Here is a 15,143-nt window from a genome sequence, read left to right as displayed (position 1 = left end):
AAGCCTTGGAGAGATTTAAAGGGGAGAAGTTGCCTAATGGTGGGTACACACTACACGATATGCTCCCTGAGCGTTATAGTGTAGTGTTGTCCCTGGCAGGGTGTGCTCAATGTCGTTCATGACATTGAGCACAGCCGCTGAACGATATCATTAACGATATCGTTCAGCGCCGGGCTCTCTCCCCCATTTCCTAACATGCAGCAACCTGACGAGATCGTCAGGTTGGCCTGCATGCCAGCCCGATGAACGATGATGACGAACGACCCGCGGGAACGCGCGTCGTCGTCATCGTTCATCTTTTTGGTGTTAAAAATGGACGATAAAGTGGACGACTGAACGATAACGATATTGTTATCGTTCAGTCGTCCACTTTATCGCCCAGTGTGTACGCACCATAAAGCGACAAATCAGCGTCTAACTGTCATCTCATAGGCTGTGAAACAAAACAAGAGAGAAAGAAAGGCTCTTTGTTGGGGCACACGAATGATAATTCAGATATAATATTAGTTAAAATATAGCTTTTATTGTATCTTATTTAAAATTAAGGAGGTATATGTTTTGTTATTGAACTAAAGCAAAAAAAAATCATCAATAAATATTCAATTTCTAAACAATAAATTGGTGTTTTACAGTAAACACCCCCAATTGGCGAAAATATTACATGAACTCTGCATTCCACTGAACTTCTCTTCCATAAACTTCAACTATCCACTGTGCATATATGCAAATACACTGATAATGAGTTCTATTGAATAATTATATGTTCGCTGTGCCATGTGCCATCCTGTTCCGTTCCTCAACCAATATAAACACCTACAGCACCTGGTATTCCTAGGTGGTCTCCCATCCGAGTACTGACCAGGCCTCCTACTATATCGCTTCCAAGATCAGACGAGATTGGGCAGAACCAGTGAAGTATGGCTGTAGGGTGTGGTTCCTCGTATAGGTGGGATCTGCCCTCGCACATGGCCTTCAGCAAAAAACATATGAATGTAGGACTGTCTCATTAGGAAAAGTCCATTTTATTAAATGAGAATCATAAGTCAAAAAAAGTATTGCATAAGCATACTTTAATCATTCAACATAAATAGATATGAGTTTTCACTGTTTACCATATTCACATATAATAATGTTACATCAATAATTATTCCAAGTGACCCTATTATAGCCATGCAGTTTATTGTGGTGTCAAATCACCATATTGTTACTGTTATTTCAAGTATAGTATAACCGCAAATATAATCAAAATTACTTGGTATCCAAAAACAATATACAATCTGAAATAACAGCGTAGTATAATCAGAATGCCTAGGTAACTGTTACAACATTCAATTCAAACAAACATTGGTCTATGATAACCACCAGGTCTGCTCTCTTTCTATAGATTACATTTTAACCAGCTGTGTTGGCTCTTTTTATACATATCTGCCATTAGACACCAATTCTGCATGTATGTAAAAACCTTTTTCCAGCTTATTGATCTATACATATAAAAACACATATAATCAGAGCACATGTGCCAGACACAAATAATCAAACACATATGTTAAACCACAGCATGTCAAAAGCAGGGTACATGTATACTGAATATTACTTTCAACCAGCTGTATTGTCTCTTAAACACATTTACCATTATATATAGTTGTGTGAATACACCGGAAAGAGACACAATTGTGCATGTGAGATTTTCAGACATATGTACTGAGCCCATCTAGTCACACGCATGTGCTATAGCCCCCAATCATCAGAGATGCAGCACATGTATAATGGTGATCGTTAAGAAAAGAAGAACCACATTAAGCATTGCATTTGAATAGTTATACATATTTCTGTTTTAAACCCATTGTCTCCAATATATTTTGTTGAGACGTGGGTTGAAAAAAGCAGGTATACCCAGGAAGCCAGTATGTATGGGTGCTAAATCACTGACCAGACATAAACGCCTGTCAGTACATACGATACCAAGTGTAGCGGCGGTAGGGAGCGTGATCCACGTGTCGACCGTCTCTCTCTCAGTGTGAGGGCTTGATCACCTCACCATTGTTTTTAAACCGGGGCATGACAGCACGCGGTAAAGGTGAGATAATCATGCCCTCACGGGGCGAAACGCGCGTCCTACCTACTATATATCTGCACACACTGAGAGAGAGACGGTTTACTGGCCCATTTATCAAAATTATTTGAGGTAAAATCCCCGAAAACACCTGTTTTCGGGGGTTTACCTCAAATACTAAGTATCCCCCGTATGTATGAAGGAGGGAACGCAGCAGGTATCTCCGATACCTGCTGCGATCCCGCCATTGCTGCCGGCAGCTGCCTCCCCAATAGGTTCCTATGGGGGATGCGATGCTGCCGCTGTAGCCTATGGGGACTTACCACATTTTGCTGTAGCCTATGGGGACTTACCGCTTACCGCATTTCAGCCGGCGGAGGGATCTTCCAGATCCCTCCACCGGCAATGGGCACCGCTCAAGTGCAGTCCACAGGACTGCACATGCACAGCAGCCTCTGGCCACATCGGAGGCACGGGCTCCTTTCAGAGCCCGTCACCCTGCACGTGCCGGATCATACATTCGGCCGCTGTGATCGCATTTTGACTGGGCCAGATTAAGGTCTGTCGGGGCCCCTGGGCAACAAACATGTGGGGGCCCCTATTAAACGTGACAAACTGGGGGAATGCGCTATGAGGACCCCAGTAGTGTCATTGCCCACAGTGGTAGTGCCCCGTATGCAGAGCCCACAGTAGTGGTACCCTTTATGCAGTGCCCCCAGGAGTGGTACCCCTTATGCAGTGCCCCCTATGCAGTACTCCCATTAGTAGTGCCCCCAGTAGTAATACCCCTGTAGTTGTGCCCACAATAGTAATGCCCCCCAAAAGTCATGCCTGTGTGTGCCCAATAATAATGCCCTATTAGTAATGCCCCCTGTATAAATTCCCTCAGTAGTAATACCCATGTAGTTGTGCCCCAAGTAGTAATGCCCCCTGTTGTAGTAGCCCCAGTAGTAATGCACCGCCTTCAAGTAGTAAAGCCCCCAAGAGTAGAGGCCCCCAATATTAATGCCTCCTGAGTAATGCCCCCAGAAGTGGTGCCCCCAATAGTAATGCCCACAGTAGTAATGACCCCCCCTGAGTAATGCCCCCAGTAGTAATCCCTCCCGAGTAATGCCCCCAGTAGTAATCCCTCCCGAGTAATGCCCCCAGTAGAAAAGTCAATTGCACTTAAAAAAAAAAAAGCTAATACTTACCTTGTGCCCCGCTCCCACTGCCGTCCATGTCCATTCCGCCCGGCTGCTCCTCTGCACTATGGGAGACACGTCATGACGTCTCTCCCATAGAGCACTTCGTGAGCCGGAAGCCGAAGCTCACTAATGAGTTCCAGTCTCCGGCTCCGGCTGACACTGCGGGGAGGGAGCCGGGCGCCTGCTGGTTACAATCAGCGGGCGTCTGGCAAATAATGCCTCCCTGGTTCCGTCTCCTCCGGTGGTGGCCCTTCAGGTGTTGCCCCTGTTGCCCCCCCTTAATCCGGCCCTGCATTTTGCAATGCAATTGCATGCCCTGATTGCATTGCAAAATGCGATCATTAATAAATGGGCCCCTTAGCATCCAAACATACTTGCTTCCTGGGTATACCTGCTTTTTCAACCCATGTCTCAACAAAATATATTGGAGAAATTTTGTTTAAAACAGAAATATGTATAACTATTCAAATGCAATGTTTAATGTGGCTCTTCTTTTCTTAATGATCACCATTATACATGTGCTGCATCTCTGATGATTGGGGGCTACAGCACATGCGTGTGACTAGATGGGCTGGGTACATATGTCATATGAGGAGCAGCAAAAGGCAATTCAAGCCTATACATCTACCTATGACATAGGCAAAGGAGGGGGTATGCACCTGACTCAAATGCAGTGGAGAATGATTTCCGTGTTGTGCAAGGTTCTCCAGCCCTTCGAACTTGCCACACGTGAAGTCAGTTCAGACACTGCCAGCTTGAGTCAGGTCATTCCCCTCATCAGGCTTTTGCAGAAGCAGCTGGAGAAAGTGAAGGAGGAGCTAAGACAGAGCAATTCCGCTCGGCATGTGGAACTTGTGGATGAAGCCCTTCATTCGCTTTGCCAGGATTCCACGGTGGTCAATCTGTTGAAATCAGACCACTACATTTTGGCCACCGTGCTCAATCCTAGGTTTAAAGCCTACGTGGTGTCTCTCTTTCCGGCTGAAACAAGCCTGCAGAGGTGCAAAGACCTGCTGGTGAAAACACTGTCAGCTGAAACGGAACGTGACACGTCAACAGCTCCTTCTTCAATTTCTCCCGCAACTGAGGCTGCCAGGAAACAACTTATGTATCCTAAGCAACCTGCTGACGGTGATGCAGGGCAGACAGGAATAAGTTTGGACATCTGGTTCAGACTGAAGGACCTGGCAATAATTTCTGACATGTCTACTGTCACTGCATATGATACTGTCACCATTGACAGAATGGTGGAGGATTATATCGGTGACAGCATCCAAGTAGGCATGTCAGACGGTCCGTACCTGTACTGGCATGAAAAAGAGGCAATTTGGAGGCCCCTGTACAAACTGGCTCTATTTTACCTAAGTTGCCCCCCCCTCCAGTGTATACTCTGAGTGTTTAGTGCAGCCGGGAACCTTGTCAGCCAAAGGCTTAGGAGGTTGCTTCCACAAAATGTGGAGAAGATGATGTTCATCAAAATGAATCAATTCTTCCAGAGAGACCAGCCTCCAGAAAGTACAGAGGGATCTGTGGTGGTGGATTCCAGCAGGGACGAATTAATACTCTGTGAGGATGAGGATGAGGATGTACACAACACTGAAGAGGGTGAGGAATCGGTGGATGAGGAGGATGAGGATGACATCTTGCCTACGTAGAGCCAGTTTGTGCAGGAACAGATTAATTGCCAGCTTGTTTTTTGGGGGCACAAACGAACCAATCATTTCAGCCAGTCGTGTGGCAGACCCTGGCGCTGAAATGATTGGTTTGTTAAAGTGTGCATGTCCTGTTTATACAACATAAGGGTGGGTGGGAGGGCCCAAGGACAATTCCATCTTGCACCTCTTTTTTTTCTTTGCATTATGTACTGTTTGGGGCCTAGTTTTTCAAACTGCCATCCTGTCTGCCACTGCAGTGTCACTCCTAGATGGGCCACGTGTTTGTGCCACCCACTCGTGTTGCTTAGCATAGTCATCCAGCTACTTCGGCAAAGACGGATTTACCGCTAGGCTGTCCAGGCACCCGCTTAGGGCCCGGCGGGTCCCTGGGGGCCCCGCCGCGGCCATCGATGCTGGGGGTGTATAATGGAGCAAGGCAGGGGCTGGCTGGCAACTTTTAGCCTGGGGGGCAAGTACAGAGCACTGGCCCATAGGTGACGGCCCATCCTTAAATGGTGTCCCCAGCTCCAGCAGCCCCCATTTGTTTATCCATCCCCAGCAGAAACCTTGTGTCCCCAGACAATCCAAACAGCCCCCTTCTGTGTCCCCAGCCCCAGCAGACCCCCTTCTGTGTACCCAGCAGCACCCTTCTAAGTCTGCAGCCAGCCCCAGCAGACCCCCTTCTGTGTCCCCAGCCCCAGCAGCCCCCCTTCTATGTGCCCAACCAGCCCCAGGCGCAACCCTTCTATGTGCCCAGCCAGCCCACCTTCAGTTTCCCCAGCCAGCCCCAGCTGCCCCCCTTCAATATTCCCACTGCCAGCCAGCCCCCTTCTATGTCCCCCACTCCCCAGCCAGCCCCCTTCTATGTCCCCCACTCCCCAGCCAGCCCCAGCCTTTATGTCCCCACTCCCTAGTGAGCAGCAGCAGCCCCATTCTATGTCCCCCACTCCCCAGCCAGCCCCAGCCTTCTATTTCCCCCACTCCCCAGCCAGCCCCAGCCGTCTATGTCCCCGACTCCCTAACCAGCACCAGCCCCCGGCCTTTTCTGTTCCCACTCCCCAGCCAGGATCCTTCGAATGTCCCCACTCCCCAGCCAACCCCCTCCTCCTCTTACCTTGTTCCGCACGCGGCTCCTCTGCTCTGTCCTGTCTCTAGAGCGGCGCGGCGTGACGTCAGGGCGTCACGCACGCCAGTGCTTTCACAAAAAAAAAAACTTTATTGCACAGTAGCTGCACGGCCAGGGCGTGGGCATGTCGGCAGCTGTGAGTGCCACTCTGCCCACACCACGCGCCCTGTCTGGAAGTCTTGAATGCTTCCATTCTCTCCCCCCCCCCACAGAGAGCAGTCTTCAGGTGCGATACGGCCGCCTATGTGCGGCAGTATCACAGTCTTGTTTTACTACATTTTTGTGGAGGAGGCGGCCCAGGACGCTAGGTGACGGTGCAGCCCGGGGGGCACATGGCACCCTGCCCCCCGGCCCAGCCCGACTCTGGAGCAAGGCAGCCACAGGGGACATTTTGCTTGCTGCCAGGCTCCAGCAGCAGACAGGCTGCCTCAGCGCGCATTGGATAGCGCGCTTTACGCTGTCTCCTCCTCTCCTGCACTGTGTCACTGTGTGCACATGACATGCACAGAGAGAGGGAGTGAGGAGCCGAGATCACAGGAAGAAGACTGGCGCGCTGCTGAATAAAGGTAAGTTTACTGCCTGTCACACTCATGCGTTGCCTCTAGGACACTGTGCAATAAAGCTCAGCTCAGACACCACCACCAACATCCACCTTCACAAGTGCAATGGGGGGGGAGGGGGGGAGTCGCGAGGGGGTGGTAGCGAGGGGGGGTTGCTAGGGGGGGGTCATCGCGAGGGGGTGGTGTACAAGCTCTGAATTTGCTTAGGGGAGGTAAGGTGTCTGGATGCACCTCTACTGTTTTCAGCAAGGGAGCGGGCTAGGGGAGGTGAGCTGCATGACAGTGCTATTACTGTTTTCAGCAGGGTAGGGGGGCTAGGGAGGTGAAGAGCCTGACAGACAGAGCCATTACTATTTTCAGCAATGAGTGGGGGGGGGCTGGGGAGGTGAGGAGCCTGTCAGTGGCATTACTATTTGCAGATAGGGGGAGGGGGGATGGAGGAGAAAGAGAGGTGAGGTTCCTGACAGTGCCATTACTGTTTGCAGTAAGGGGGTGGGGGTGGGGGGCTGGGGAGGTGAAGGGCCTGACTGACAGTGCCATTACTATTTGCAGAATGGAGGGGGGGTGGTCTAGGGGAGGTGAGGTGCCTGACAGTGTCATTAAGTGGCTCATACACAGTGCGTTAAAGCAGTTGATCCGACTGATTGGTAGGATTTGGCTGCTATATTGCACCATGTATGGCCCTGATTTCGGACCGAGCGTGCACCCGTGGGGTCATACATCGCACCCCCTGATCTCACTGCAGGTTCAGTCAATCAGGAGATGCGATGTGCGATCCCATGCAGCGCTATGCGGGAGAAGGAGGGGCAAGCCGGCATATCGGGCGGTCGGTTGTGGGGAGACTGCCAGATATGTCGGACGTCGGATCCCCCATCATGTCGCATGGTGCCTATCGTACCGTGTATGGGACGCTTTACTGTTTGCAGCAAGAGGGGGGCAGGGCTGGCTCCAGGCACGATCCGTACTTGTGGCCACACAGGGTCATCGGGGTCTGGCTGTAGAAGATCTACGTCCTCCACCCACCTGTTGCCGTTATTATTTTAAGCTCAGGGGGAGGGTGCAGTGAGGGAAGGGGCAGAGGGGGAGCACGGACCGGAGCTGTGTGCTGAGACACCTAGCACTGGTCCTGGGGGGAGAGGGGCTAGAGGAGGTGAGGGGCCTGCCAGTGCATTCACAATCGGGGAAGTGAGGTTATTGCATGATTATTTAAAGGTCCAAAAAATATAAATAAATGTCACATTTTTATTTAAGAACCTGCCTCTTTCTTAAGTGGTCTTAAGGGGCTTCTGTCACAAGACTAGCTAGTTTAGCAACTGTTCTATTTACTCAATTACAGGTGTATCCCACAGAGCTAATGCCTCACTCCCATCTCCTAGTTTGGAGATGATGTGGGCAGTGAATACAAAGCACAAGCTTACATGTATAGATACTGAGGGGTCTATTTCAGAGTTGCCTACCTCTTCAGATCTCTTCCCGGGAGAAGCCCGGGTAAGAGAAGCAGGAGGGGGGTGATGGGGGCGGGGCCTAATGATTCGCATCATTAAGCCCCGCCCCTCACGATAAAATTGCCGTGATAGGCTAGAATTTTCATAGGGGGCGGGGCCAAATGACATGATTCATGTAGAATCATGTTTTAAGCCCCGCCCCCTACACGGAGACCCGCGATCGCCGCGGGTATTCTCCTCATTCTGCCCACTTCACTAGGAAGTGGGCAGAATGCGGGAGAAATGCCTACCCTTCCGGGGGTGCGGGGGGTTACCCGAAAAATCGGGAGCCTCCCGCGAAAACCGAGAGGGTAGGCATGTATAGTCTATTTATGATGTTAATTATCAGGGTCTGAACGGACACAGATAATTAACATTCTAACTCGCCACGAGTGCCGCAGCAATTCATCATTGCTCCGGTGCGGAGACAGCTGATGCGAAAATCAGCTGTCTTTGCGAGCGACCAAGTCATTCATATATCAACGCGACCGCACACCAAGAGTGGTATATCCATCTTATAAAATGCTGTGACAAAATAAGTAGGAGAAAAAAACAGTTCAGAATAGGCTGTTTCATTTGAATTATTTTTAACGAATAAACATTTAACTGTATAAACAGTGTAAGTGAATAAAATAGTTGACACTATTCAGTGAGGTTGTGATGTGCTGCTGTCAGTGAGTAGTCAGGCATGATAGTTAATGAGCGCCCAGTGTTGCAATTCAATTGTACTGGGCGTTCAGTAATTATCACGCTCTTCGCCCCGGGTTTGGCCGTGTAAAATGGCTAAACCCATCTAAAGTTTTGGTTAGTACGCGCTAATTGCTGTTAGCACGCCCTAACCAGGGGGTTTCTCACACGTTTCTGCTCACACCCTCCTGAGGGTGCGAGCAGAAATGCCGGCCCTGGCAGCTATGGCGCCCTGACAGAGCTACAAATGAATTGCTCCATCGGGTGTCTTAAAAGAAAAAAAAACTGGCAAAACATTTGAACCGCCCCCTCTGAGTGATGCTGTTATGTACAGTTAGGTTTGTTTACAAATGGTCATGTGATAGTTGAAAGTGTGGGGTTACGCTGGGAACTGGGCGGTCATTAGGAAATAATGTATGGTCATGTGATCTAATGCAGGCTTGCCTACCCTCCCGATTTGGCCGGGAGCCTCCCGATTTTCGGGTGCCGCTCCTGGCCCCCCGGAAAGGCAGGCAAGACTCCCGGAAGTCTCACACCCTCCCCACCTCCCCCCTGAAAAAAACAGAAATCCCCGCAGAATCGCGTCATCGTGGCCCCACCCCCTGCTTCACAATGCCAAAAATCACGGCATTGTGAAGAGGGGGCGGAGTCACAATGACGCGATCGTGCGGCTCCGCCCCCAGTGTGGCCCAAAATGGCCACCCTGCCCCCGGCTCCGCCCCCAATGGCCGCCCCCGCCCCCGCTACTGGCCGACAATCAGCTCCCTCCCGGAAGACTGGAGCTGATTGTCGACAAGTATGATCTAATGTGTCCCATCATGTTACTGAGATTTCTGCCATTATACCATGTCATTTTATAAATAAATATAGAATTTTGCTAGTTGCACCCATACAATGTTAGACTTTAACTTCATGCCAACTGATCATGTTCCCATACTTTGCAGTGGAGCAAATAGACATAGGCTACTTTTGCAATGTGAGAGTTAGTGTATTTTGTACACTATGGGGTATATGTTCTAAGGTGTGAGTTTTTAGAATTGGAGAAGTTGCCCACAGCAACCAATCAGATTCTAGCTACCTGCTAAATAAATGTTAAGTAGAATCTGATTGGTTGCTATGGACAACATCTCCACATCTTAAAACAACAAAAACTGATGCAGTTTTTCATAACCTTGAAGATTCTTACAGTGTCTTCTGAGGATCCTGAACCTGACTTTGATGCACCAGGAACTTCTCACAGCAGTTTCACTGCAGACATGGATACAGGCATACAGCAGGATGCTTGCCATGCCATCTCAGAAGAAACCTCAAATACCAAAAGCCTGCAGTCTAGAACATCCCATGAGATAGAATCAACAAATGAACAACAGACTGCTTTTGTTGAAGAAATTGCAGATCTTCAGACCGAGAACATTCAGAAATCGTCTACCGCCTTGTCAAAATCACAAGATTCATCCAGAAAATCTATAGAAGATGACATCATTGTATGTTATTCTGATGATCCTGCCGACTGGGACAGGGTAATAACATTACAGAATCCATGAGAGAATATTTTTCCCGCAATCCATTAAAAAATACTTTGTCAGATTTTTCAGCATCCAGGAGAATCTATTCTGATGGGACACGATTTCTGACTCCAGATCTCTTTTGGAGAAAAAAAATTAATGGAGAAAGTGTTCACCGCGATTGGCTCATATACTCTAAATCAAACGGCACTGTATTTTGCATCCCTTGTAAACTGTACAGCAGTACATCACATGCCCTGGCAGCAGCTGGATTTAACGATTGGAAAAATGCTGGAACAAGGTTTAAGGAACATGAAACGTCAAGTGATCCTCGCAGCTGTGTAATGAAATTAACACAACGAGCCAAACATAGTTGCCGGATAGACTATGCCCTTGCTTTACAAATGGACAAAGAACACAACTACTGGAGAGAAGTTTTAAAGAGAGTTGTTGCCGTTATCAAGTTCCTAGGGGAACGCGGTTTACCCTTTCGGGGCCATGATGAGCTATTTGGTTCTCCACAGAATGGATGTTTCCTTGGATGTCTGGAACTTATCGCTCAATTTGATCCATTTCTTGAAAATCATATCAAGCAATATGGAGGAGTTAGTAATTATATGTCCTCAACCACAGTGGAAGAATTTATTGTTCTTATGGGAGCTAAAGTTTTAGATACAATAGTCCATGAACTCAAAAAGGCCAAATATTATTCTGTTATTGTGGACTCCACTCCAGATCTCAGTCATGTTGATCAACTAGCAATAGTTGTGAGATATGTGAACAAAGATGGACCAGTAGAGCGATTTTTAAGATTTGTGCCAATACATTCTCATACTGGAGAGCACCATGAAAACACTTTACTATGAGTGCTTTCTGAAGAAAATATTGACATTTGCAACTGTCGTGGACAAAGCTATGACAATGCCAGCAATATGTCTGGCAAATACAGCGGCTTACAAGCAAGAATTTGTGCAATCAATCCTTTAGCACTGTATGTACCTTGTTCTGCTCACTCACTCAATCTAGTGGGAGCATGTGCTGCTGATTCTTTTGTAACAGCTGTATCGTTCTTTAATTTTTTAGAGTGCCTTTATACCTTTTTTTCTTCATCAACTCATCGATGGGAAATACTCACTAAACACCTCAGCAAAGCACCTGGACACCTTTCCCTTAAAAGATTGTCAAGCACAAGATGATCAGCTCGTGCTGATGCTACAAAAGCATTAAGAAGAGGCTATAAGCATGTTGGTGATGCACTTAATGAATTGAAGGACTCAGAGCAACAACCTTCAAATGCTCGAGGGGAAGCAAAAGCTCTGAAAGAGCAACTTAATGCTTTTGAAACAGCTATCTTGCTTGTATGGGGAAAACTTCTTGAGAGATTGGATGCAACAAGTAAGACTTTGCAAAAAATAAATGTTTGCATCGATGAAGTTGTGAATCTCTACAGTTCACTAGAGGATTATGTCCAAACAATTAGAGATTCTTTTGACAAATTTGAAATTGAAGCTCAACAAATGACATCCAACCATCTTTAACCAGGTGAAGGAAAGCGCTCAAAAATACGTAAACGTTTCCATGATGAGGAAGAGACCAGTGATGAACCGCATTTTTCAACAAGAGAAAAATTCATTTTCAATACCATCAATATCATAATAGATCATCTTCTTGTTGAGCTGAAGAAACGAAACAAGTCCTATGAAAACATCAGTAGGCGATTTGCAATTCTTAAACCATCAACTGGAATACCCATAAATGAGCTGCGCAGTTTGGCAGATAATCTGCAAAAAAATTATCCAGATGATCTTGCTGAGAGTTTTACTGAAGAATTTATCCAATTTTCTTTGATGTTACCTCAGGAGGATAACCCAGTGACAATGAGGCAGTATATAATTGACCATGATCTCCTGGATACATTCCCCAATACAGAAAGTATGCTACACATTTTTTTAGGTATGCCTATTGCTAATGCAAGTGGAGAGAGGTCATTTTCCTGTCTAAAACAAATTAAAAATGAAAGAAGAACTACATGGGTCAAGATCGTCTATCAGCACTATCTTTGCTGGCTGTAGAATCAGGTCTTGTTAAACAATTGGACTTCAATGACCTAGTGGATGCTTTTGCAAAAAAAAAGCACGCAAAATAACACTGTAGCAATAATTCTAAAGCTAAAGGGATACTATATTTGTGAAAAGATATTGATTTTGACTCAATTATTTTTTACATTATTTGCACTGTTTTATGTTTACAATATTGTTTGCCCTAACTTTTCTAGTAGGCATTAAAGGTTCACATACTGAACATTGTTTGCATTTCTCTGATATAAGATGTTCAAAGTTTTAATAAAATATTTTGTATTTTATTTGCACTGTGATTTTATGTTCCTTTTTAAAGTTTGTGATGTTAGTAATGTTTAAAGTTATAAAAAGTTGAATATAAGGAGGAAAAATTAAAAAATAATGTGAGGGAATATATCAGGAATGAAAATAGTGTAATGGATTGTTTGAGGAAGGGGGCCCCCAAATTGGTATCTTGCTTAGGGCCCCAAGAGGTCTAAATCCGCCTCTGTACCTCGGTGCAACCTTTTGGCCTAAAAACAATATTGTGAGGTGTGAGGTGTTCAGAATAGACTGGAAATTAGTGGAAATTAATGTTAATGAGGTTAATAATAGCATAGGGACAGAAAAGCCCACAAATTCTGTGATTTTAGCTGTTTTTATGCTTTTTTCCCAAAAAATATAGGCTCTGATTCAGACCCACTCACGAGCGGCTGTCCGCTCGCAAGTGGGTCGATGTTCTGCACTGAGCATGCGCACGACGGAGGGAGCTCCGTCGTGCGCATGCGCCAGACGCGACGAGCGAAGGAAAGTCCTTCACTCGTTGTGTCTGATCAAAGTGGGCGTGCTGTCGATGTTGATTGACAGGACGCCCCCTTTGGTGGGCGTGCCGGGGGCGTGCCTCCCTGACGGGGGCGTTCCCACAGGAACGCCTCCCGTCAGAAGCCGGCCCACTGACATCACTAGATTACTACTACTGGGGGTGCATCACTAGTGATGTCAGTGGGAGTGATTTTGGCTCTGATAGAGCCAAAATCACTCCGGGGCTTGTGGTTGAAAACCTCAACCGCAGGCTCCGGCTCGCAGTTTCGATGGTCGCGATGGTCACGACCATCGCGGCCATCAAACTGCACGCTCGTATAGGCTGTGGGTGGTGACCCACACCTATACGAGCGTCCAGGAGGACGCTCCATTTTTATGGAGGGCGGCCCTCATTCAGAGCGTGCGCTCTGCTCAGAGCGTACGGCTCTGAATGAGGGCCATAGATCCAAAACACAAAACCCAGAACCCAAAACACAGAAGGGTGGTTTTGGCAAAACCAATAAAGATCCAAAACACGAAGAAAGATCCAGATCCAAAACCAAAACACAAAACACGAAAAGTGGCCGGTGCACACCCCTAGTAAAAAGAGCCAACACAGCTGGTTAAAATGTAATCTATAGAAAGAGAGCAGACCAGGTGGTTATCATAGACCAATGTTTATTTGAATTGAATGTCACCTATATGATCTCACCTATACGAGGAACCACACCCTACAGCAGTGGCAGGCTGGGCCGGGGGGCAGGGTGCCATGTGCCCCCCGGGCCGCAGCGTCATGCGGGCTGCGGGCCGGTGCAGTCTGTATCACTGTCACACAGACTGCACCGCGTGTGTAGCGCTGACCGGACGGAGTACGGTCAGCGCTACACTGACAAGCACACAGCCGCCGGCTCCGGCAGCTGTGTGTTTGTTGTAAGCAGCAGCCAATGAGAGTCTGTCAGACTCTCATTAGCTGCTGCTGCTGCGCCCACTGCGGGAGCCGCTCCATCTTCCGGCTCCCACAGTGGGCAATGGGAGAGACGTCATGATGTCATATGACGTCTCTCCCATAATGCAGAGGGGCCCGGCCCGGGAGGACAGACAGAGGAGCAGATGGCGGTGGGAGCGGGGATTCAGGTAAGTGGTTTTTTTATTTAGTTTTTTATATTATGTGTGTCTACTGGGGGGGGGGTCTGGCACTACTGGGGCACTACAAAGGGGGGGACTACTACTACTGGGGGCATTATAAGGGGGGTGGGGGACTACAACTACTGGGGGCACTACAAGGGGGGGACTACTACTACTGGGGGCACTACAAAGGGGGAGGGGACTACTACTACTGGGGACTACTACTGCTGGGGGCACTATAAGGGGACTACTACTACTACTGGGGACACTACAAGGGGGGTGGGGGACTACTACTACTGGGGGCACTACAAGGGGGAGGAGATTACTACTACTGGGGGCGCTATAAGGGGACTACTACTACTACTGGGGGCACTACAAGGGGGGTGGGGGACTACTACTGGGGACTACTACTACTGGGGACACTACAAGGGGGGGGACTACTACTACTGGGGACACTACAAAGGGGGGGACTACTACTAATGGGGGCACTACAAGGGGGGGACTACTACTAATGGGGGCACTACAAAGGGGGGGACTACTACTACTGGGGGCACTGCAAAGGGGGGGACTACTACTAATGGGGGCACTACAAAGGGGGGGACTACTACAACTGGGGTCACTACAAGGGGGGACTACTACTGGGGGCACTACTGGAGGCCTGCATAAGGGTGTTCTCTCCTGTGGCACAAGGGGGCACTGCATATGGGCACTATGACAGGGGGCTGCCCTAATCTTTATTTTTACCTTACATTAATCCCATATGGACCTGCCTCCTCCCTGGAACACTTGAGGGGGGGGCCGTAGCACGCATATTCTTCGGACACCCTGGCTACACGCTACTCCTCTGCCAGGGCCGCCTGCATGCATTTGCCCCCCAGGCTAAAAGTTGCCAGCCAGCCCCTG

At 48.2% G+C, this 15,143-nt stretch overlaps 1 pseudogene; it reads right to left on the bottom strand.

Annotated features, from left to right (window-relative positions):
- Positions 1-810: 810 nt before the first annotated feature.
- Positions 811-929, bottom strand: LOC148506107 (5S ribosomal RNA; annotated as a pseudogene).
- Between the last annotated feature and the right edge of the window lie 14,214 nt (positions 930-15,143).

This window comes from Taudactylus pleione, unplaced genomic scaffold (assembly GCF_031769625.1).
Source record: "Taudactylus pleione unplaced genomic scaffold, aTauple2 ptg000425l, whole genome shotgun sequence".
In the NCBI taxonomy this organism is placed as follows: domain Eukaryota; kingdom Metazoa; phylum Chordata; class Amphibia; order Anura; family Myobatrachidae; genus Taudactylus; species Taudactylus pleione.
The sequence above is the reverse complement of the archived record's forward strand: the minus strand, read 5'-3'. Positions and strand labels throughout refer to the sequence as shown.